The sequence below is a fragment of the Dermacentor variabilis genome, chromosome 7 (assembly GCF_050947875.1).
Source record: "Dermacentor variabilis isolate Ectoservices chromosome 7, ASM5094787v1, whole genome shotgun sequence".
Classification (NCBI taxonomy): Eukaryota; Metazoa; Arthropoda; class Arachnida; order Ixodida; family Ixodidae; genus Dermacentor; species Dermacentor variabilis.
Genome location: NC_134574.1, coordinates 11,245,743 through 11,271,320, shown reverse-complemented (window position 1 = coordinate 11,271,320; position 25,578 = coordinate 11,245,743). Strand labels below are relative to the sequence as shown.

Here is a 25,578-nt window from a genome sequence, read left to right as displayed (position 1 = left end):
GTTCTTTCCTTTTTCTGTTGCACCCAACCCAGGTGAATCTCGCAATGAATGGTGGCTCTTCCTCATCTCTTAAATGGGTTTCGGCAACTCCATATACCTGAAAATTTTCCGTTTGTTCTTCTATTTCGTCCTACTTAATGCAATTTCTTCCCCCCTGCATGTTCATGAACCCCACATTTACTGCCTTCTTCTTCCTCTTCCTCCTCCGTGCTCCTGTCCTGCCCCCCCTCCCCTGTCCTTTATCTTTTACGTTTTGGCTTGCAGGGTCGCCCTGCGTGCCTGCAAAAAAGCCTGAGCCCTACGACCCACCCTTGTTCCTACCTGCCATCCCGCCGGTGTAGTGTAGTGAATGCCATCCGGGCCGAAAGGGGGGAAGTTTTTCCCCCCCAATCATTCTGTTCACCTCCACCACATCACACTTGAGGGCTCGCCCCAACTCCCTAATCACTACATTTGCCGCCACTACCTGTTCTTCAATGAAAGGGCCCTGTCCCCTGACCTCTGGGACAGTACACAGGGCAATGTGCACCGCCTCAGAGGTCGCCCTTAATTTCGCCACTCCCTCTTGAATCTGCCTGCCCAGCATTCGCCCCCTATTCTGCAGGACGTCATTCACCCCGGCGTGCAAAATTACCAGGTTTCTTCCCTCTCTGTTTTCACTCAGTTTGCTATTGGCTCTCTCCGCCACAGCTTCGAATCGAGCCCCTGGCATGCATTCGACCTTCACTCGTCTGTCATACTGCACTGTTCTGAGGAGTGCTGTTTGCATTCGCGATACGTTGGAGCTTCCAACGACCCAGACCTTTCTGTCTTCAAGCAAATCTTGTCTCCCTCCTGTCTCTGTCGGCTGGGTCTTCCCTGCCTCCTCGCCTTCTCTGCCTCCTCTCGTCTCATCCCTCTGTACCTGTGTCTCCCGCGGTCCCCACGTTAACGTGTCCGCCCCCAATTCCGCTCTACTGGGTGATCCTCCTGCTTCCTTTTCCTTCAGTTCCTGCTGTGCCTCCCTCTCAGCTTCTCTCTCTCTCATCTCTTTCAATTGTTTTTCCAATTGCTGCCCTTTCTCTCGCTCCTCAATCCATTTCCGTTCTACAGCCTCCATTCTTGAGGCCCACTCTCTCTCGACCCTTTCCTCAAACTCTGCGCATTTCGTTTTTTCTTTCTCGAGTTCCTCCTTTGTCCTCGCCATTTCACTCTTTAGCTGCTTCTCCAAATTCTCAGTCACCTTACACAGCCTGCACACGAAGCCGTTCCCTTCCGCCTCCGCCACGGTTTTGAATGTCGTTTCATCCAAATAACACCATCGTTCACACCTCTCACACTGGACGAGGTCCCCACCTTCCTCCTTGACTTTTCTAGCCGGCCGTCCCATGAATTCTCTTGTCCTACTGTTATTTAACAGTGTACAAGCGAGGAAAAAAATTAACTATAATAAAGACCACTGGGAATCTCTAGAAGAATAAAGAGAGCTAGTAAAATAACCAAACCAATAACCAGGGGAAAAAAGAAAAAATAGGAAAAAAAAACCTCTTTTAGCCCTAACTATTAAACCTTTAGTCCTAACTGTTATGTGTTGGCCACGACCTACTTTATCGCCCTACTTTGGCTAAGTGTTCTCCTGGCTTCGCAGTGCTCCAATTCTCTGCAACCTACGTTTCTATGCTGGCCCTATCTCCATTCAGATTTCCCGCCGCTGCAATTAGAAATAAAAATAGAAATAGAACTTAGCTGTCGGCATCCGTCCGTCTCGGCTCCGTCCCCAGGCTCCACCTATGATGCTGCTATGCTGCTACTGTTGCCGGATTGCCGGACTGGCACCGAAGTGATGTTGATGTTGATGTGGCTTCTCGTATGGGGAGATGGATGAATGCTTCACCCTTCCAAGCGCCCTCTGCGTTTGTGCTTGGAGGCCGGATCTCTGAGGCTTGTTGTTCTGCCGGGCCACCCGACGGGGACGATGTACCGCCGTGATCGCGCGACGAAAAGTGAAAACACTACTTTTTAACCGATACGTACGCGACAAGCTGGTACAGTTTATGCGGACACAAAATGCATTATGTTCAATGGCCGCTGAGTCGGGGATTTCACTTTACTACTTTTAAAACGGAACTACTGTTTAAGCGGGTACGGCTTAACGAGGTTTTACTGTATTTACTAACTGAAAATGATCCTCCAACCTGCGGTAGATGCAGGGAGAGGCTGATGGGATGACATGTCCTCGTTAGGAATTGATGCTGCTGTGGAATATTTTACAGCCTTCATAATAGATGCCGCAACTAAATGTATATCACAAGTAAATGGATTGGCATGCAAACGGCGTGTCCCGTGGTGGAACGACGATTCTAGGATCGCTCGTAAGAAACAAAACAAAGCGTGGGGGTTGCTGCGCGCCTCCCCCACTGCGGAGAATCTTATCAATTTTAAAAAAGTAAAATCCTAAGGCAGGCAAACCCGCCGACAGGCCAGAAGAGAGAGTTGGCAGAAGTTTTTATCCGGTATCAACTCCTATACAGATGAGGCTAAAGCCTGGAACAGGGTTAATAGGATTAGAGGGCGGCAAACATATTCACTCCCTCTGGTAAACATACAGGGCGATACACTGCAAGACCAGGCAGACTCACTTGGGGAGTATTTTGAGAACGTGTCAAGTTCAACAAATTATTCGCACTCCTTTCTGAAATATAAACAAGTAGAAGAATGCAAGCCACTCATCAGAAAATGTCGACAGAATGAGCCTTACAACCGTCCTTTTAGTATTGCCGAATTGAGAGCTGCCTTGAGCGCATGCAAGAGCTCCGCACCAGGATCTGATCGAATCATGTATGAAATGCTTAAAAACTTACACAATGATACGCAAGTTACACTACTCACACTTTTCAACACCATCTGGGATGCAGGGTACCTTCCAACCGCATGGAAGGAAGCCATTGTGGTCCTTGTTTTGAAACAAGGCAAGGACCCTTCCTCAGTGGCAAGTTACCGCCCAATAGCCCTCACAAGTTGCATTTGTAAGGTGTTCGAAAAAATGATAAATCGGCGACTCATTCATTTCCTCAAACAGAGCAAAATGCTTGATTCTTATCAGTGCGGCTTCCGAGAAGGGCGCTCCACAACCGATCATCTCGTACGTGTTGAAGGAAATATCCGGGATGCATTTATACATAAACAGCTCTTCCTATCGATACTTCTCGATATGGAAAAGGCGTATGACACAACGTGGCGTTACGAAATCTTAAGAGACCTGTCAGAAATGGGCATCCACGGTAATATGCTTAACATAATAGAAAGCTATCTGTCCAGTCGTACCTTTCGCGTAAAAGTCGGTAACGTACTTTCTCGTCCTTTTACGCAAGAAACGGGTGTACCGCAAGGAGGCGTGCTCAGCTGCACACTCTTCATCGTGAAGATGAACACGCTTCGCGCTTCATTACCACCGGCAATCTTTTATTCTGTCTACGTGGACGACATACAAATAGCTTTCAAATCCTGTAACCTCGCAGTGTGCGAGAGACAGGTACAGCATGGCCTGAACAAAGTGTCGATGTGGGCAGACAAGAATGGATTTACGATCAATCCTAACAAAAGCTCTTGCGTTCTCTTTACAAGAAAGAGAGGCCTGATCCCAGACCCTTCCTTAGAACTATGTGGACAACAGATACCTGTAAACAAACAACACAAATTTCTAGGTGTCATACTTGACTATAGACTCACTTTCGTCCCCCACATTAAACACCTTAAAGAAAAATGTCTGAAAACAATGAACCTAATGAAACTTCTCTTCTAGACTACGTGGGGTAGTGACAGGAAGTGTCTAATGAATATCTATAAGAGCCTCATTCGATCACGACTAGACTATGGTGCCGTGATCTATCATTCTGCAGCCCCGAGCGTCCACCATCTAGGAATCCGACTGGCCACTGCCGCTTTCAGAACGAGTCCCATACAAAGTTTATATGTAGAATCAAATTAGTGGTCACTTCATCTGCAGAGAACATACATCAGCCAAACATATTTTTTGAAAGTCCACTCTAATCCTCAACATCCATGTTTTAATACCGTTAACGAGAATACATATGCTACACTCTTTCGTAATCGTCCCTCCGTAAGACAGCCTTTTTCGCTGTGTGTGGGGGAGCTTAGTCATGAAATGCATGTCCCACTCCTCGAGCTTCGCCTAACGCATCCGGCCAAGCTGCTACCTCCTTGGGAGTGCCAGCTGATACAATGCGATATATCTTTCATGCAAGTTACAAAACACGCTTCAGACATTGAAATCCAAATGCATTTCCGGAAACTCCAGCACAAACACTCCTGCACGGAGTTCTACACAGATGCATCGAAGTCACACGACGGGGTGTCCTATGCAGCCGTCGGTCCATCCTTCTCGGAATCCAACGTACTGCATCCGGAAACTAGTATCTTTATGGCTGAGGCCTACGCAATATTGTCGACCGTGAAGCATATAAGGAAATCAAAACTCAAAAAATCAGTTATATATACGGACTCCCTAAGTGTTGTGAAGGCTTTGATATTGTTCTGTAAGCACAAAAATCCTGTTATAATTGAACTCTATTCCATCTTATGTAAAGCATATGTATCTAACCAGCATGTGATTATATGCTGGGTGCCTGGCCATAGGGGCATCCAGGGTAACGTTCTAGTGGACCAGATGGCCACATCAATTTTATTGCATGCAGTTCATCCTACTGCTTTGGTCCCTGTCACAGACCTGAAGCCTTTCTTAAGAAGGAAACTGCGAAACCACTGGCAACGTATATGGGACACAGAAATAAATAACAAACTGCATGTGATAAAGCCACAGTTAGGTTCTTGGCCCTCCGTAACAAAATCACGGTGAACAGATGTCCTATTCTGTCGCCTCAGAATAGGACGCACATTTGGCACGCATAACTATTTACTCACTGAAAATGATCCTCCAACCTGCGGTAGATGCAGGGAGAGGCTGACCGTCCTCCACGTCCTCCTGGAGTGTCGGGAAGCCGAATATGAAAGAAAGAAACATTTTCCCTTAGCATACCGGCAGCACATCCCCCTTCATTCTGTTATGTTACTCAGCCCAGAACCTTTATTTGACACCAACGCAGTCCTAAGTTTTCTGAAAGATGTTGTCTTGCATGTTGTTAGCCCCACATGTTTGTAGCGGGTCCTCTCTTCAGAGGATGCCGCTGTGATAGCTTTTTCGTATAGCACATGCCTCTAGGCCCTTGTGTTTCAAGGGCTCTGGCGAGGCAGCAGTGCTCCAAGTAATTTTACCATCCTATATTTTTCTATTTTGCATCATTCTTCTACGATGGATTTTAATGTTCATAGTATTCGTCATTAGTCATCGCCATAATTTTATAGCACGTAGATTTTACGCATTTTACAGCGACAATTTTTAGGCCAGTTTACAGCCAAGTCACATCTCCATAATACATCGTCAACATCACCACTTGTCATGGCACTCTTTGGCCAAACCTGGCCCTTGCGCCATAAAACACCACACATCATCATCATCAAATTACAGTCCTATGCTATCATGTCTGTAGGTTGTGTGTAAGTGGTACTTTACAATCTTTCTACCTATTTTAGCTTAAGAAATTCAATTAGTTCAGTAATTTCCTTGCACCACAAGGAGGGCCTGGGTATGGGTGGTCGTAAAACCTTTTCACCAAAATGACCTCCAACGCTGGATGCCAACGTGACGCGCCAGATTATTTGCAATAAGGGGCGCTTAACCATATCTCCAGAAAAACATAGCACACATGAAGCTATCGGCACTCGCACTCTGTTGCCATTGCAGATCGCTTTCAAGATAGGACCCGCACATTCGCACCATACCCAGCAGCTGCTGGAGTAAAATGCCGCCTCCCCCTAGTGCCTTGCACGCGAAGGAAGACTGCATGCTTCCTCACCACTTTCGTCCGTTGTGCGCATGAGATTTAACCGCCATTGTCTGCTCATCCTCCCATGCTTTCAATACAGCCTACTGCACACGTCGACACCGACGGCAGAAATGCATCTGAAGTGTCCATATAATTGCTATTGCAATAATAACACATTGAAATAATTTTAGATTATACCAGCCCAGTGTTTATTGTGGCTCTCTGGCTCTGCGGTGACATATGGAGACCAGAAATTATGTTACCGCGTCGTTTGGACCATGTAATTTGAGAACATTTTCTGCTATCATCATGAGCGTCGGTGCAGGAATTATATAGTTTGATCATAGTGCCGCCGATGTTTTCAACTGTACAGGAAAGCATGCACCGTGTCACCGCTCGACCCACTCTTCCAAGTATTGGTACGCTACTGCTACAAAGTGCACTTCTACTACCCGCTTCGTGATGGTTTATTGTGTTTTGTTGTGGTTTGGAAGTGTGCAGCCATATGCCATTATTCCACCAAAATTCAGACTGGCCTGCTCCAAACTGCTTCAGAATGAAATTTTGTCTGCTCCAAGCTGCTCCGAAATGCAATTTTACCTGCTTTGAACTGCTCCGAAACATAATTTTGCTTGCTCCAAAAATTTCTCCAAAATGAGTTGCAGTCCATAGTCATCAGTGGAAACTGTGCAGGATTGACAGGAACGCCGCAACACGTTGTGCCAGTTTGTGCCTTGGCAGCCTCTATTCTTGCATTTATTGCTGCACACGACATCACATTATTTCCGTGGCTTCAGAACTGTGCAGTCGCTAGTCGCCAACCATCATGACTGTGTTGATAGCGACCGTGGTTTCATCCACAGCTGTTACGGCAAACGATAGTGCTGTTTAAACTTGGTGTGCAGGTTGGTCGTGTGCCTTCAGAAATGTGTGGGCAGACCACGGTTTTGTCTGCAGCAATTGTGGCAAGCAGTCATTTTGTTCTGACTCGGTGCATGTTGGCTGTGTGCCTTCAGAAATGCATCGTCGCCATCCATCATGTCACGTCATAGCAACTGCTGTTTCGAGCACAGCAGTTGTGGCAAGCAGTCGTTGCGTTTAGACTTGCTGTGTGTGTGTTTTGGCCTGATGCCTTAAAGGGAAGCTGAAGAGCCTGTCGAATTCAATAAAACGCTCATATACGGATGCGGGAACCTTTTAAACCATGAAGGTAAAATTTTGGGGGGGATTTTTCACTTAGGAGCGACGCAATCGTCGGTTAAAATTGCACTGTAGCTCCGCCCCCCGTCGAGCGCCGTGCGCTGCTGCTGACGCTGACGATGTGAGCGGAGACCGGAAACCGCGGCTTAGTGACGTCAACACTGGTGTTCCGCTCCTTCGCAGTCTCCACGACCGTGCCTGACCGGGCTTATTTCTGTGTGCATGCTGTCCTAATCTGCTTCGCTCAATCCTATATTCCTTTATTTGTGTGTATATAGGAGTGGTAGTTGACGCGCACAGCATCAGTTGAACTTGTAGGCCGATCATGCCGGCATTCTGTGCAGCCTACACTTGCACAAACACCAGCGGCCACGACGATGTTCCGATGTTCCATTAGTTCCTGCAAGACAAGAAGCTTTCAGCTAAGTGGGAGGCTGCTGTGAAGCGAAACAACTTCAAGCGCTCAAGAACAAGTGTTGTGCTCTAACCACTTCCGTGACGATTACTACCGGAGTTTATCAATAATGGGTGCTTTGGGTTCTCCTAAAAAAAATATATTTAGCACGCTGAACGGAAGGTGCATGTTTATCGCCCACCCTTGATGCAGGTTTCATCGCCAAGCGCCGCGAATTTTCTATTCGCACGTGTGTTGTGAAACAGCCTGCATGCAGCTACCATAACGCAGTGCAAGCGTAAAGTTTGCATGTGTTGGAAAGCCTGCTCACGCCAATACGCTGCACTCCCCCTTCTCTCGCACACATAAGAAACCGGCCATCTCACGTAGCCGACGGAATTCGCCGGTTACGAGTAACGTGCGGATGGCGCGCTGATGAAGGTTCTATACTGCACGTGCTGCAACAGCCGGTAAACTTTTCCCGCGTTTAAACCGTCTGTGTAGATTGCCGACAGCTTTGGGGCAGCGCACAAATGCTGAAGATCGAATCACCGCTTACGTTCTACGAGGAGGTATGCAGGAACATAACACTACAGTTGTTTGCCCGGAAACGTACTCACTGGAACGCTGAATGCAGCTTAGCAAAAAACATAATCGCCAAAGAACATTTCCAACACAAGAAGATGCTAACACTTCACCTTCGTTCGCGTGGAAAGCAGTGCTTGCACCAGCATTTCTTGCTTCTTGGAGAGGCCGGCTCTTCGCAATCGGCTCGTACATGTAGTATGTACCAGTATGTACGTACGTGTAGTATGTACAGGTATACACCCCTTACAAGTGATCTTGCATGCGACAGCGACAGCGCCACAAGCAAGGCGATGGCTGTCGCGTTCACTCTTCGTCTACAAGCCGAACTCCACGCGAGCGACGGCTTTGAGAGACGACTTCCCGGTATGAGGGCAGCAATATACCCGCCACCAAAACTAGCGTGACGCATGCTTTATCAATTTAAGTTGATATATTTTACTGAAGAAGGAGCATAAAATATTTCTGAAGGTCTTCCACTAGGTTCTTATTCTTGCACGTGTAAAATTCAATAGTTTGCTCGTTCCGTGCGACAAACAGCAGTATTTGAGTTATGTACATCCAGTTTTGGCTTCGCACAATTGGCTAGTCGCTCATAGCATTTCCGGGCGACGAGCGACGAGTTCTAGATTTCTAGAAACGAGCGATCGAGCGACAACACCGAGCGATTCGTTCAAGCGACGGCCCGTTTTGTCGCTCGAAGCTGTTGCCCGTCACCGTCGCGCGCAAAATCGCTCTCGTAGAGTTTGGACTTAACGCCGAACTCCTCAGAGAAACGCAAGCTCTCGAAAATTTCCATGACCGTCTCAGCAAAACACCACCAAACTACTTTTCACCGTGCTTCGTGTGTAGCGGCAGCAGTCGGTCCGGACGAACACCATTCTTGACTTCACGAGGCGCCCGACCAATCACAGGCGGAAACGAGGCGCGCGAGCTGGGCGTGTCTGCTCCTGCACTTTTCGTCGAAATAAAATATGTTTGCGCTTTCTTTCACTCAATTTCGATGCGATATTCGAATTCAGAGGGTTGAAAACCATGGCGTACTGCTCTTCACTCATTTTTTCTGGAAAACCTTTCAGCTTCCCTTTAAGACGTGGGGTGGCCATCCATGATCGCATCGATTTTGACAGCTGTTTCATTCACAGCCGTTGCGGTAAACAGTTCAGTTAAGCCCACATATAACGGCCTCACTTAAGACAAACTTTTGCTTCAAATGAACAAGAGCCATGTGACCGTCAAAATATACAATTTTTCAATGGCATAAAACCACACATATAACGAAGTCTTTGAGCCCTGCCGATCAGTTACAGTGAACGGACGGCGTAAACACATCGCCATGATGCAAAATAACGAAAACCTCCGACCTCTTTGCGTGCATATGTGGTCTGTTTTCCCAAGCCTCCTCGGAGGCGAACTATCCATTTCGTGCTCCTCTACCCTCTCCTTGCCATCACGCGCTGTTACGAATGGCCTGCAAGGGTACTGACCTACAAAATCTTCCCAGCCAGCCACAGCTGCGAGGGTGGCGAGCCTCCCAGAAGCGACGTTGGAACCCTTCCCCAGCTGCTGCGGTGACTTGTTTTATAGGGACGATGATGTGCCGCATCAACTTCCCCTCGGCGCAGCTGTCTAAACGCGGTCGGCGGACCAAGTATTGTTAGTGGATTTGCCTTGGCCACCACGGGTTGTTTGGAGCGGGGGAATTCCTGGAAAGAGATATTTTGCAGCTGCGGTCTCACAGGCGCCAGAAGTCTTCGGTCAGTGGACAGACACAGGTGCCAGTGACTACGGGGTCAATTCTTGGATCCAGATGCGCCCGCTCGGGTCTGCAAGAAACCCACTCACCTCGGTGTGTTCAGTGAAACCTGTATGGAAGTGAGTGTGTAAACCCTCCCCCTCAAAAGTGGGTCGACGACAATGACTTTGAACGCTCCGTTTGGTCGAACGGTCGTTTTCCCTCACCTAGGGATCTAGGGAGGACAGAGTGTATTTAAGGAGCCATTGGCGGCTCCTCAGTGTGCATTCCTCTTTCTGTCATGTTAGACTGATGAACTGTAACGTTCTCATGTAAATACTGTAAATAAATACCATATTCCTTGTTCTCGATAAGAACAAGTATCTCCTTTCAACAACGTCCTCAGCATGGATAGGTTGGACAACGGCGTGGGCCAGCTTACCGTTACAGCGCTGCCAACGAGTGTTGGCGTGTGGCTTCCAAGATCGCCCTCCCGCCCATCCTCGCAACTCCACTCGCATCTCTTCCCTCTTTCTTGCAACACCCTCGCTGTCACGGCGCGCACACTATGGCGGCAGCTAAAGTTCAGAAGTTTTGTTTTCTGGCCGTTACCGGCGAAGCAGGCCTCTCCATGCTTCCCCGCTTCCGCGCTTCGTTCTTGTCGGGCCCGAGTTGTATTTCAGGATGGCAGATGGGAATGCTGTGCCTGCAGCAGTCACGAAACAAAGCGAGCAATTTTGATGGAAGTATCTCAATGTGCTAAAAAGTGAGAGTTGAAGAAGTACAATGGTGTCTAAATCAACCATCTCAACAATTATAAAGAACAAGGAAAAGATTGCCAACTCTGCCGCCGACTCAATGAACAAAAAGCGGCTACAGAAGGCCACCTATGCGGACGTATAGGAAGCACTGCTTAAGTGGTTCGTCAACGCACAGGCTCGCAACATTCCCATTAAGCGGACCAATGAGGCTGGCCAAAGCCAAAAACTTTGCGTTCCTGCTAGATAATCCTGACTTCTGCCCAGGCCATGGCTGGCTACATCGATTCAAAGTGCAGTATGGGATTGTTTTTAAATCAATTGACGGCGAGGCGGCTTCAGTAAGTGACCAAGAAATTGCCACTTGGCTTGTAAGAAACCGAGCCATTACTGCAAGCTACACGGAGCAGGACAATGTCTAACTTGCGTTATTTTATCAGATGCTGCCGGACAAGACGTAAGCCATAAAAGGTGACTCGTGCTGGCGGCAAGCACAGTAAAGTGCGCATTACAGTACGTCTGTGCACTAATATGGATGGCAGTGACCGATGCGTGCTTTTTGTAATCGGAAAATCAAAGAAGCTGCGTTGCTTTCAGAGCTGTGTACCCGTGCACTACAGGCACAATACTAAGGTGTGGATGACGCGCAATTCATTTGCAGAGTGGCTGGGCGAGTTTGACCACGACATGCAGAGGCAAGGAAGGCGCGTGCTGCTTGTGCTTGACAACTGCTCAGCGCACAATGTGCGAACTTCTCTGGCAGCAGCTACTCTACTTTTCCTGCAGCCCAATACCACTTCCAAAGTGCAGCCGCTTGATTTGGGCATAATACGCACATTTAAGGCATCATACAGGCACCGCATTGCGGAGCACTTGCTCATCGCCGTTGACCGCCCGACCGCCAGCTTGCCACTTCGAGTTTCACTGTATTCAGCCGTTGAGATGGCGAAGGCGGTCTGGGCGGAGGTGACGGCTGCTTACATGCAGAACTGTTTCCGCAAGGCCAGCTTCATCGACACAGTGCCCAGTGCCGAGCCTGATGCTTCTGTAGACGATTGGTCCAGTGGCGATTTGTGGAAGCATGTCGTTGACTCCGATATGGGGGGGGGGGGGGCTACGACGCTTGTTGGGATGTCTTTATTTCTGCTGATGAAGACACTGATATTGTGGAATTGTGCGCCAACCAGGGCATTGCTTGCAAAATGCGGGCAGTGAGCAACGTGGAGGAGTCGGATCACAATGAAACTTTGGAGCCAGCACCTATAAGCGTGCCTGTAGCAATAGGCTACATAGAGAGTCTCAGGAAACTTGTCTATGCCAAGGGCCTTGGCGAAGAGCATGTGTCTGCTTTAAATAAGCTGGAGACTGCCCTCATCGGATCTGCACTGCAGAAACAGACGAGCATCACAATGTTTCTTGCAAAGAAATAAATTTTGTGCTTTGACTAGCCTTTTTTCTTTCTTCTTTAAGCTGTCGTCTACTTACTGCAAACTTCGAGGTATAGCGAACAGACGCCACATAACGCTCAGGTTCGTTACAAGCGGGCTCGACTGTAGTTTCGTTTAGACTTGGTGCACAGGTTGGCCGTGTGCCTTCAGAAATGCGTGGGCACCATCCATCATCTGATTGACACCGACCACGTCTTGTCCAGAGCAGTTGCGACAAGCAGTATTGTTTTGACACTGTGCAATGTGTGCGCAATGTCACATGTGGCGGAAGCTATAGAGGATGAAAAGCGACTCTACCATAGCCTGCACGCTGACATAGAATCCGTCGGCTTAACATCTCAACTGACAGACACCCTGTTGCTGGCCGACCAGCTCACTAGCGAAAAAAACTAGGAGGTGCACACGGAATTGAAAAGCATGCCTTGGATGGAGACTCAGTCCTTGCACTGCAGCTGCTCTGCGAAGGAAGCCCTCACTGCTGTGAGCACTACTTTGTCACGAGAGGAGAATTGCAGCACCCACACTGCTGTTGGGCTAAATAGAAACAGGATTTGTTGTTCATTCCATAATTAAATGTGTGCTGATTTAGTTAGCATTAGTTTATTGTTTTTCTTATGCCCTAGGTAATTTGGACATTTTTTTGGTACCGTGAAATATGAATCAACAAGCTTTTACTTTAATGAGCATAATTTGCACCCTTCTGTGGAATGTGGAACACAGGTGGGTGTTCTCTGTTCTAGATTTAATTTTGAACTGGCACACATTTTTGGAGTTTGTCAAGGATCGGTGGCGCTTGTGATGCGTCGCTCGTTCTTGCGCAGAAACTCCTGAAGCACTGCCCCTTCGTGGCCAAGCTGCTTCCCGACAGCAAGAAATCGCTCCACTTCCTCGGCCATGTCTCCGGCTTTTTACGCTTTTTAGCGGTACATGTCTGCTCCGCCCGCTATGCATTGTGGTCATGGAAGATCGTGGTCGGCAAGTCCTGTCGTGCAGATGCCATTTGTCAAGAATTGGTGGTTAAATGACTGCACTCTCCATTCCGGATGGGATGGAGAGACAACAATACCGCACCCCGTATGTTTATGGGTGGTTTGACTGGCTGAATGCCGATAATGCCCATGCCTGATCGACCGTGGACCCGAGGCGAGAGGTGGCCAAGGAGGAAAGAACTGTTTAATTGCCGTATTTACTCACATAATGATCACACCCCTGAATTTTGTTGTCGAAATTCGATTTTTTTTCCCCCTTTCCTGTGTAATGATCACACCCTGAACTTGTCACAGCAACATGTCATGTGCCAAGTCTTGCTAATGATGATCGCGCTTACCATCTGTCGAATGCCACGGGAACGACTCTTGAAGACATTCCAAGCGGTCTGCAAGCACCAAACATTCTTAAGCAGACGCTCCATTTCATTCCTTTAATCACTTTATGCATTTCCGTGAAAAATAAACTACAACCAAACTTACCTGGGCTTTATCATTTGTAGGCTTCATGATGGTTTTGGTCAAGAACAACAACAACAAAGCCGCCTTTTGATTCTTCTCGTCTGCACTTGTGGGCACGCAACAAATCGCGAGCGGCGATCGTGGCGACATATACACTGATACGTTTGCAGTGTACCCTATATACGCCGACACCTGTAACACAGCTAAAGTATTCGCCCACCCTTAGCGGAAACGTGCCGTATTAGGATAGTAGTGAAGAAAAATGCCGCAGTTTCCGCAGCTAAGCACACCCACCTCTGTTTCTGTCCCCTCAAAGTGGACATGGTTATGTTATTGTCGCAAACTTTCCGATATTTCCGATATTATTCATTACTGATACAGAAGAACTGTTTCAATGCGCATAATGTACTCACGAGAAGAAAAAAAATCGCATTTGGCTTGCTCCGCCAGCCGCCATTTTTGTTTGGTGTCCCGCACTGTTAAGCGGGAGCCACCTGCTTGTTGACCTGTTGTCATCCCGCAGCAAATGCGGGATGAAAAAAAAAATTGTTTTCTTTTCGCGGGAAATTTAGCCAGTGTAATGATCGCACCCCTGAATTTGCGTCAATTTTTGTGTCAAAAAGTGCTATCAATATGCGGGTAAATACAGTAACCCAATATCATACCAGCGAATACGAAGACACAGTTCACACAGTATGCACAAACGACGTAAGCCTAGCCGGCCAGCGAGGGCTTGACCCCCACTGCTTAAAACTCCCAGGACACATACAGGCCGGCCTCATGGGCCGCTGTACCAAATAATAATAGCCACTGTACCAATTAATTATGCTAAAACAATAGCGACAAGTGAAAAATAAACACAGCTATACACGCGACACACCACTGTAATAAAATGCAATGCAACAGCTATGCGAGGGTCCACATAAACACGTGATTAATACAGATTAGAAAAAATAAAGGTCCCAACAGAATGGGTGAGAGCTGCTGGACACATAGGCTTATCTGCGTAGTGTCGAGTTGGACGTCCGAGCTGAAGAGGTGCCAGGCTGCTAGGTTCGTCCATGTCCTCGGCGGCCCTGACTACGAGAACTCGGGCTGCCGGCCCAACATTTCCTGGCCTCTGATACACATGCCGCTCGCCTTGCCGGTTCAATAAACTCTGCCTGCTTGCTGCGGTGCACCCGACACACGCACACTATTTCTCTTTCCCTCTCTCTCTGACTGTGCGCCAGCTACCACGTGAGGAACCGGTCTTGGGGCCCACGGGATCCAAGGACTGCATTCGCCACAGCCGCGCACGCTGTGGCGGGTTCTCTTAGCGGCGGTGCAGTGATGGCAAGAGGTACATGCACTTCATGATAGAGTTGTAGGAACTCTATCAAAAGTTTCTCGCACATATTGTCACGCATAGTAGTGACGGTGAAGAAAGCAGCAAGATTGTGAATGGCGAAACTAGCATTTTCTTGGGTTAGTCTGTGCCCTCTAAAACAGGCTACAGTCGAAGAACAACGATAGCAGCAAACACAGCCGGCGATCATCGAAAATCTGATCTGCCAATCACGAACGTTGACTTTTATACATGAGTCATCGAAGTTTCCAAAGTAATTGCTGGTGCCCGCATATCCTCCAGAAAGTACTACACAATTAGTGTCGCGTATGCAATCAGATTACATGAGGTTCGGTGACAGCAGACAATGGATAGAACCATCGATAACATTCCAATAAGTTCCAATCATGCTGGTGTGTCTTGCACTGAGTGATAACTTCAAGTTGTTCGTGGGTGAAATGCAGTCCCTGAGAAAGGGATAAATAAGTACATGGGGGGTCATGTATCGTGGTCGTGTTAGTGTATCGGAATCCAGACCCAAACACAGTCACCGGGCTGGTATTCCACATAGCGTCGTTGAAGCTTGTACTGTTGGCTTGTACTGTTGTACTTGTCTTCTGCTGATTCTTGTTGCGCAGGCAGGCTAGCTGTCGGGCTTCTTCGGCGCTCTGGAGATAGGCATCGCACGACATCGGGGTTCTCTTTGTCAGTGAAATGGTTGGCAAGGAGGCTCGATCGGCTGTAGTAATCCCACTTTTCTTGTTGGCGGTGTCTTGCGTCGTTGACAGTCACGGCATGTTTTGATGTAACAAGCGACATCGGCGGTCATGTGCAGCCAATAGTACTTCTCTTGTATTCTTGCTAGGGTGCGGGAAATCTCGAGGTGGCCAGCTGTCTGATCGTCGTGCAGGGCATGCAGGACTTCTGGCCGGAGTGCTGCGGGCACGATGAGAAGGTTATTTGCATGCTCTGGGGAGAAGTTCTTTTTTACGAGGATGTTGTTGTCTAAAGAAAAAAAGAGAGTCCATGCCAAAATACCCTAGGGACTGCGTTGGTCTTGCCTAGTAAGTACTCCACAAGGCTTTGTAACTTTGGGTCTGCTTGCTGCTGCTCAGCGAAGTTGTCTGTGGTTATTGTTCCTAGAAAGGTGTCATCGTCCAGTTTGCCTTGCAATGGCAGGTCAATAGGGGCACACAAATGACAGTCGGTGTCAGAATGCTTCCTCCTGGACTTATACACCACGGTGATGTGGAATTCCTGGAGTCTGAGACTCAAGGAATTCGACATAACCAACTCGCTGCAGAACAGGTGCCATGTCATTTACGAGGACTCTTGATTTTCAAACCCACTCCTGGCGGAGTCTTCCAATGAGAAATAGACGTGACCTAACTTGTCTTCAGGGCTCCACTTGTTGTAGACTGACACTCTCTCAAATGTCTCGAGCCAGGTCTCCGGGTCTTCCGATGAAGCTCCACGAAAGGTAGGCAGCTTGCTGAGTTGCTGAAGCACTACCATTGTTGGCAATGCTGTTGTCATCGTTGCTGCTGACCTGGTGTTGATCCCTCTGCTCTGCTTTGTAGTCTGCGGCTTGTTTGATGGCCCAGGTCAACGGTGCTGACTTCTGGGTTCAGGCTTGGATCACGGCTTTTTCGGTGCGTTCGGTGCATGAACGTAGCCTGCACCTCCACCAGATGTCATGTTGTAGTGACGGTGAAGAAAGCAGCAAAACTGTGAACGGCAAAACTAGCGTCTTATTGGGTGAATCTGTGCCCTCTAAAACAGGCTACACTTAAAGAACAATAGCAGCGAACACAGCTGGCAATCATCGAAAATCTGATCTGCCGATCAAGCACATAGACTTTTATACACAAGCTATCGAAGTTTCCAGCGTAATTGCTGGTACCAGCGTGTTATCCAGAAAGTACTACACAATTCGCGTCACGGGTTCAATCAGATTACGCAAGGCTCAGTGACTACAGACAATGTATAGAACCATCGATTACCTTCCAGTAAGTTCCAATCATGCTGGTGCGTCTTGCACTGAGTGATAACTTCAATTTGTTAGTGGGTGAAATGGCAGTCCCTGAGAAAAGGATAAATAAGTACATGTGTCAATGTAAGCATTAGTTTATTGTTTTTGTTATGCCTGAGATAATCTGTAAATTTTTTTGGTCCCCTGAAATTTGAATTAATGAGCTTCTACTGTAATGAGCATCATTTGTACCCTTCTGTAGCATGTGGAACACGGGTGGGTGTTTTCTTTGTTCCAAATTTAATGGACAACTGGCACGTGTTTTTGGAGTTTTGACCTAAGAGCTTCTCATGCATGTAGTAACACTTGACAAATGTGAAACTTGGTAAACATATCATTTAATACTAAATTTCACCTGTATAGGCTGAACTTGGAGTCAACATTATCATGACCTCAACACCGAGCAACATTTGCTGACATTGGGTAGCACTAAGGCTAAGTATAATGATGTTGGTCGTATGGCATTGTCATATGCATACATTTTTTCTGGCTCCATTCACACATGCTGCCTGCAGGAATCACAGGGACAGAACTTTTGATGTCATGATGCATACACATTCTGGGTACCAATAAAGAAGCCGCTTTATTGAAAGAAATATTACATTAAATATTTCAAACACTCTCATTCTAACAAGGCTTATTCTTCTAGGGTTTAGGCTTGGGTTATCATTTAGTAAAAAGAAAGCACAAAATGTCATGTCAGCATTTGCTTAAGTTGCTGGTGCAGTTTTCACCCATATAGTTCTGTATTTACTCATAAATAATGCAACCACAAATATAATGCAAGGGAAGACTTTCGGGCTCTCAGAAAAAGAAAAAAAAATATATATATGCAGTTAAGCGTTGATATACAGTGGAACCTTGTTCATTCGTATTGGGGAAGAAAATGCAAAAAAGTATATTAACAGGAAAAGCGTACGATCCGAAAGTAACTAAAAAATTTGACAGACTCAACTACATACTGTTGACATCTACGTAATGCGAAGCGTCGCACGGATCGTTGCGGCCTGAGACGCCAATGCGCGTCGAGCTGGTGGTGCTCCGGCGGCCCGAGCTGCGTTTTGTTGTTTCTCTATTGCGTGGTGCTTTAAAGGGGTGGCAGGAAACCGAAATGAAATCGAGCTGCTGGTATGGATGGTCGATTAATTTTTTTATGGAATGAACAATTCATCATCCATGTCTTTAATCAATTAACCACTTTCAATGCATGGTTTTTCATTGGTTAATTGATTGGTCAAACTTTTTTTCGGTTACTTTAAAAGGGTTGAAACAATTATCTACTTTGTAGCACCTTATTTCACTGTTTGAGAGGTGGAACCAAGTTAGAAATACAACTGTATAAAGTTTGATAAAGAATAATCTTGAATTTCTTAAAAACTAAATAGAGTTAGCACTAGTTGCCTTTGAGAAGATAAACAGTATATGTTATAAAATGGCACTTAGAGCAGAAATAAACAAGGTACATGGCACTAGTGAATCCTTGTACAGTACAGTTAAACAAGATATAAGAAAAATGGCAAAAGTGAAAGGTGAAGTCCAACTAAAGTAAGCAAAAAATTGCAGTATGCACAGGGGAAAAAGAAATAAGACTGGTTTAAGATTTTAATCCACATATTCTTTTCTACAGAGCGAAGAAATGTTAGTTGTCTGGGAATTTTAGGTTAAACCGACATGTTGTTTGAATGGCCACACAACCAGCATGCGAGAACAGACGTTTGAAAGCTATAGATTTTTTGAAATTGACATGAACTTCATCGCTATGTTAAATACGTTCTACTAACTGCCATGGATGCTGTGCCACATTTTTAATGGACCGGGAGTGGCACGACGATCAATGACTGGGTTTCTATAGTATTGCATGAATTGCGAGGACATCTCAAGCCTCCGGCTTCGGGTGGCATGTGGGGAATGGCACGGCATCACTCGGGACTTGCACATACCACATTCGCACAGCCACAGCTCGTGCGCCACCATTCTAGTGCAATTTGAAAATGTATGCTCCACTCCTGTCAAACTGTCGAAAACTATTGATTGAACATGTCTAATACATCAAGTCGGTTAAATGAAAGGTGGACATCAGGTTTTCCGGGAACGTATGAGCAGGAAAAAATTGAGCGCAACACTGTTGGGTCTTCTTTTGTGTTCTCGATTGTAAACGTTGGCGCAGGGAAACTCTACGTGACAGGAGCATATCAACGAGCTTCTAGTCTATTTAAGGGGGGATGCGGCCTTTGAAAACCGAAAAATCGCTTAAAGGTTGATTTTTGGAAAACCACATATGCGGGCAATATGTCGTATAAACTACCATTTCTGTAAATATCAACGTCTAATTGATCTTTGCAGAGCTGACCTCGGGACCACTCCACCGCGAGGAAGAAGAGAGTACCGCTCCCCCTCCCCCATAGAGCACCCCTTTTCTGCCGCAAGGCTTTGCCTACTAAACACAGAAATAAAGACGTTTAAAAAAAAAGTTGATAATGAGCCACCGCAGCCCTCGAGCGGCGAGCGAGTGCTCAAAATACCCCTACTTGGCGCGAACACCATTTCTCCACCGCTCCCCCGAGCGCTGCCATTTTGCTGCTGTTTTGTTCGTGCATTCTTGTGCTTTTTCTCTGCCACCTGTGGCGGCGCGTGAGAGGCATAAATTGCTCATGATTGGAGGGCTTGCAAGAGCTTTTTGAGTTTCCCCGTAGCTGAGATGCGAAGCTGAGATTGGGTGAAGCGCGCGCTCCTCATGGACGCGGGGGAGCTCACGACTCCCATTGGCTGCTGTGTGCGAAGACGTAGTGGTCTCCTGCATAATGCGTCTGGCCGTCGTCTGCTTCGGCTCCTTCATCGCCGGCACCCTTTGTGTGTTCCGCTTGCCATCGTCTATCTTTGCAGCCGTTCACATATTCTCAAAGTTTCTGCCGGCTTTACGAGACGATTTTCAACCGTCTTTACAAAACTGTTGTTGCGTTTAGCCTGCCGATTGTTGCATGGTCGGCCACGATGCGCCCAAAGAAACTCAAGACGCTACACGCGTTCGGTTCAAAGCTCGCCGCTCGCCCGCTCGCCGACGATGATCGCACCGATGGTTCCTGTGGGCAGCTTCTGCTTCATCTATGCAGGAGCATGGTTGCGTCAACGTTTCTATCAACATGACTCCTGCTCCACCGACGCAAGAATTTGTCGTGACGAGTGCGCCTGGTGTCTCGTGCTCATCGAGAGTGGCTTCCACATCTTCTCTTTCATCTGCGTCGGACAGTGCGATCGCATAGTCCACTGTGCACTTGAAAGAAAACACGTTTCCTGACGTGTGAGAAGAGGTGGCGGATAAAAAACGCGCTGCTGTGTAACGAGGACTTGGCGCTATGTCAGCGATGGAGCAAAAATTTCAAGCAATGGAGCGCGATCCTGAAGCTGCCACCGCTACAAGTAATGGTGAAAAATTTCTCCTTGTGCAAATGGATGCGCTGGTGACCTGCTATCTGCGACCCGGTGCCAGCGGTGCTTCGCGACTGGGATGAAGGTTCAAGGAGGCACCCAACTGTGACTTGCAACAAAGCTTGAACTTCTATGTTTACATTGTGGACTAGTTGCAAGCTCGTGGAGTTCTGCTTGTCAGGATGACTCAATGGCCTTTGACGTGAATATAAGAGCCATTATGGCGACAAGACAGATAGGGAAGGGACAAACAGCCCTCAATGACTTTTCAGCAGCGATGAATGTGTCCCATCGTGGCCTGCATCATTTTTCAGAAGCACTTGAAGAAATTCAGGGAACCGCAGACACAGTGCGTAGACAAGTGCTATGCAGAATCTGCTTCTACTGTGAAAACCACCTACAAGGAAACGGATCCATATTTCAGCAGGGATATCACAGTAAACATTGATGGAACATGGCACAAGCGTGGCCACACGTCCCATATTGGAGTTGGTGCAATAATTGAATATCATACGGGCCTCGTCTTGGACGCCGTTGTTTTATCGAACCAGTGCCTTGATTGCCAAGTAGGACCAAAGCCTGGAGACCCAGGCTATGCAAGCTGGCAAGAGGATCATGTATGCCAGAAAAACACTGACTCTAAGTCTAGGAGGATGGAGGTTGAGGCAGCTGTCATCCTTTTCTCACGTTCGGTGCCAAAGCACAACCTCTGTTACACATTGCTTGTGTCTGACGGAGATAGTGCCACCTTTTCTGCCCTTGTGCAAAAAAAGGCTTATGGACTGGTCCCCATTTCGAAAGAGGAATGCCTGAACCACGTTCAGAAGAGGATGGGGACAGCACTGCACAACCTTGTGTAGAAAAGTGACGAGACTTTAGGAGAGAAGGGCAGGCTGACAAAGACCCTCATTGACAAGTTGACCGACCATTATGGCTGGGCCCTATGAAACAATTGCAACGATGTGGCTGCAATGCAGCGTGCAGTGATAGCATCATACCACCACATGACATCCACGGACGAGGATCCTCACCACGACTTGTGCCCTGAGGGTGCAGACTCGTGGTGTGGTCATAACGCCAGCTAAAGTGATGGTGTGCCACCTCCGAAGCATTGGTACAATCTTCCAGGCTATGTTGCAGAAGCACTGCTATCTGTTCATGAGCACCTCTCACAGGCTTCTCTTCAGCAACACTGCCTGGGAGCAAAGACGCAGAATGCATCAGAATCATTTCACTCCGTGCTGTGGTCCCTGATGCCCAAAGAGCAGCATGTGTCGCTGAATGCTATGGAGACAGCACTGCATGAGGCAGTTTCAAGATATAATGCTGGCTGCCACAGGGCCACCCAAGAGCTACATTCATCAGTGGGGCTAGCACCTGGCCATTCAAAGGGCAGCCGAGAAAGATTCTCTGCGCTTGAAAATGGGCAAGAAGCGATCGCAAGAGAAGGTGGAAAGGCGGCAAAAGAAGAGAGTGCCTAAGGACATGTCCAGTTACACTGCAAGGTCATTTTAGACCAATATATGTGCTCAAAACTTTCAAAGCTACTTTTCTCAAAATGACTTTTTGGCTGGTGAGGCTGCTTGTTCCAGCCATATCTCTGTAACCGCTCATCAGATTTCCAGAAGTTCTTTTTTTTTGTGTATCTGAATAAATAAATAAATTTCTGAGGGCAAGACAAGCCCATTTATATATATATATATATATATATATATTGTGTCTGATTTGTGATATTTAATCAAAATTTGATTGATACATTCTTAATCACCAACACTAAATTCGGTGATATGCTAAAATTCTTCAGCAAAAAAGTTTTAAAAAAGGGCTCTGTCTTGCCCTGAGGTATCCATCTGGGAATCATCATAGTGAATTCCACAGTTGCAGCGCCTTTTGAAAATTCTCCAGGCCTGCAATGAGAAAACCATATGTACAATTCTGACATATTGCTGTAACTTGAGAACCAGTGAACACAACTGCATGAAATTTTGTAGTTCTACTAATGCTTTTGCTATGTTTCTACCCTGAAATTTTCATTAAGATATCTCAATAAACAAAAAAGTTGGTAACCGAAGGTGACCTCCCCCCTTAAGTCTGCAATATTGCTAATTTGCTTTGTTATATTAAAATAGTGTTACAGGTGTAGAATGGATTTATTTTTATAGTAAGAAAGGTAGAGACGGCATGGGACAGTCTGAAGCAGCCAATCACCAAAACCTTGTGCTGCTGCTTCTTATGTGCTCCTCCGGTGTGGTGTTACATTTTCCTCTAGGGCAGAAGCTCGCTGAGCGAGTCAGAGTGCATGCTGATGGTAGGGTTTCAATCGTGCAACATGAATAACATGTGTCCTGTGTGAACGGCAGTTATCAGCCGTCACTTTACCAATGACTTACGTAACTTCACTCAAACATTTGAGAAGGACGAACGGACCCAAATACTTAGAAAGAAGCTTTTGGCAAAGTCCCCTCTTCCGAACTGGTGACCACAGCCACACAGTCACCTGTGGCGAATCTGACAGGCAAATGTGCGTCATAGTGAGCTTTAGTATGAGCATACAATGATAGGGTTTGAAGGTGACCAAGTCAAGGTGCTTCTGCAGCACAACACGATATCTGTGCGACATAAGCGTCTTCGTTAGACGAAAAAAAAAGTGCTGAGAAAACTTAGACAATGGTGAGCGTAGAGGAGAAGGAAAAGTGCGTATCCTGTGACTTTGTGTTTGACTGTGTTGAAGGCATATGCTTCTCTGACATTGAAAGCATGCTGACGAGGGTATGATTGGTGCACTTGGTTTGACCATTGGTTTGCGGGTGATAAGGTGTGGAATGGCAATATTAAGTTCCACAAAGGTGTAGTAACTCTTCCACAATGTCAGGGTTGAACTGCCGGCCACGATCACTTATCACCACACGAGGAGCTCCATGACGGAGGATAATCGAATGCAGAAGAAACCACTAAACATTGCATGCTGTGGCAGAGACAAGTGCCATTGTTTCAGTACGACCTGCTAAATAATACAAGCATAAGATTATCCAGCAGCAGGCGGTGGAAGACTTGGGGAAGCGACCAAGTAAAAGTTCACCCACTTTCTCAGACGTTGATGTCGGTGGTGTGACTGGTTGCAGACTTTCTGCAGGAGCCATCACAGCTGGCAACATACTGCTAGGTTGTCTTCCGCGATTGAGGCCAACAGAAATGTTGGAGGCGGTGGAGCCAAGCGAATCCAAGGTGCCTGTAAGTACACGCAAGGCGCAGGCATTCTGGGATGATGAGCAGTGGAGCACCGTTGTTAGAATAATTCTTGTGGTACAGCAGAACACCATGAATCACAAATGGTGTAGCACATTCACATCTGTGGGTTGCATCAATAATCTGCTTTAGTGAAGGGTCGCGCTTTTGTTCGTTCTTAGAAGGCGTCAAAGTCGGGAAAGCCCGGTGAGATTGTAGTTAAGTAGTCATCGAATTGTCATCATCAGTGCCCTTACTCTGAGAGGAGAGACCAGATTATCAGTCCACATTTTTATGGCACTCATCTTTACACTTCAAGTTGTATCTTGAAGTCGTATCTTTACACATCTTTATAACACTGCAAGTCGTATTCTTGAGGCTGCTAGGCCGACCGAGCCAACTGGCCAGCTTTGTCACTCAGTCTAACGAGCCAGCAGAGAGAATAATGGTCGGTAACAATCTTGAAATGGCGGCCGTACAAATATGATCAGAACTTGTGGGTGGCCAAAACAGCAGCAAGACATTCCAGTTCTCTGACTGTATAATTGCTCTCTGCTTTCGTCAGAGTACGACTTGCTTAGACAACAGTGCCTTGCTGTCCGTCATGAAATTGGACGAGCACAGCCCCAATGCCCATACCACTTGACACAGTATGCAGTTCTGTGAATGCCTCTGGATCTAAATGGCGGAGAAGTGGCCTAGAGATTAGCAAAAACTTCAGCTGCTTGAAAGCAGACTCACACTGAGCGGACCATATGTAGGGAGTCTCCTTGCAAAGCAGGTCTATCAGTGGATAAGCAAGCTGGGTGAAGTCTAATAAACTGGTGAAGAAAGTTTGGAGGACACTTAAGCTTTGCATTTAGGAGTGGAGCACAATAGCATTCAAAGATCCCTGACTGCTTCTCACGTAAACTGGCAACTACAGCTTATGTAACTCGAATTTTTAATGGGAAAATCTGGCGGTGAACGCTATACGCAAAGGCAAGCATTCTGAGGGAAACGTGGCCTCTTGCATGGGCCAATCCTGGAGGTAGTGCACAGCCTCACGAAAAAAATTTTACAGCATTTTCAGGTTTATGCTGTTGTTTCACACATTTAATATTGACCCGTGGACTTGTTTATCGTTTACGGGTGAGCGCTTTTCACTGTCTAACGAATGTTATCGCTCTGTGCTGGACGCGCCCACACGTATCAGAAGTTCCTCGAATGTTATTGATGGTTCCATTGTCACCAAAGCTTGTGTAATCTCATTGCATGTGCGATGCAAATTGTGTAGAACTTTTGGGAAGACATGCGGACACCACCGATTGCCTTGGAACCTTCGATGACTTGTGTATAAAAGCCGACGTGCTTAACCGGCAGTACAGATTTTTGGCGATCGTCGACTGTGTTTGCCACTGTCGCCATTCTTTGAGTGTAGCCTGTTTTTGACGGCACAAGTTCACCCAATAAAACACTCGTTTCGTCATTCCCAGTTTTGCTGCTTTCCTCACCGTCACTACTTTGTCTCATCTGGTGGAGCTGCTAGTACATTTATGTACTGAATGCACCCGCAAAGCCGCGATCCAAGCTGGAAGCCCAAGGACAACACCAACATCGCCAAGGGCCAGCGAGCTAGCCACAGGCAGCAAGGACTGTTACCGGAATCGGACCTCTTCCTGAGAAGACAAGAGGGATGAAGCCCAAGTCAGCAACCCCAATGGCTGCCCCAACATTCCCCATTCTGCCGCAGCAACCTCGGGACCCACCAACCTTCCATAGATCGTCTGTAGACTCGGAAACCTGGCTGGAGACCTACGAACGAATCTCGATTTTCAACAACTGGGACTCTGATGACTAGCTGCAGCATGTATACTTCGCCTTAGAAGACGCTGTCAGAACATGGTTTAAGAACCAGGAGTCGACTGGCAACATGGGAGCTGTTCCGCAGCGGTTTCCTGCGGACCTTTACAAGCGTCATGCGCCAGTAAAGGGCCGAAGCTATAATAGAAGCCCGAATACAACTACCCAGTGAGAACATGGGATCTTCACCAAGGAGATGACGCGTCTGTTCTGCCATGCTGATCCAGATATGCCTGAGGAGAAGAAAATTGAATTCCTCATGCGCAGGGTAAAGCA

The 25,578-nt window shown here is 47.1% G+C and overlaps 1 protein-coding gene and 1 pseudogene across 8 annotated transcripts in view; both read left to right on the top strand.

Annotated features, from left to right (window-relative positions):
- LOC142587326 (egl nine homolog 1-like) overlaps positions 1–25,578 on the top strand; it is a 249,396-nt gene that overhangs the window by 158,270 nt on the left and 65,548 nt on the right. The window lies entirely within an intron of this gene.
- On the top strand, positions 19,654–21,911 carry LOC142588952 (uncharacterized; annotated as a pseudogene).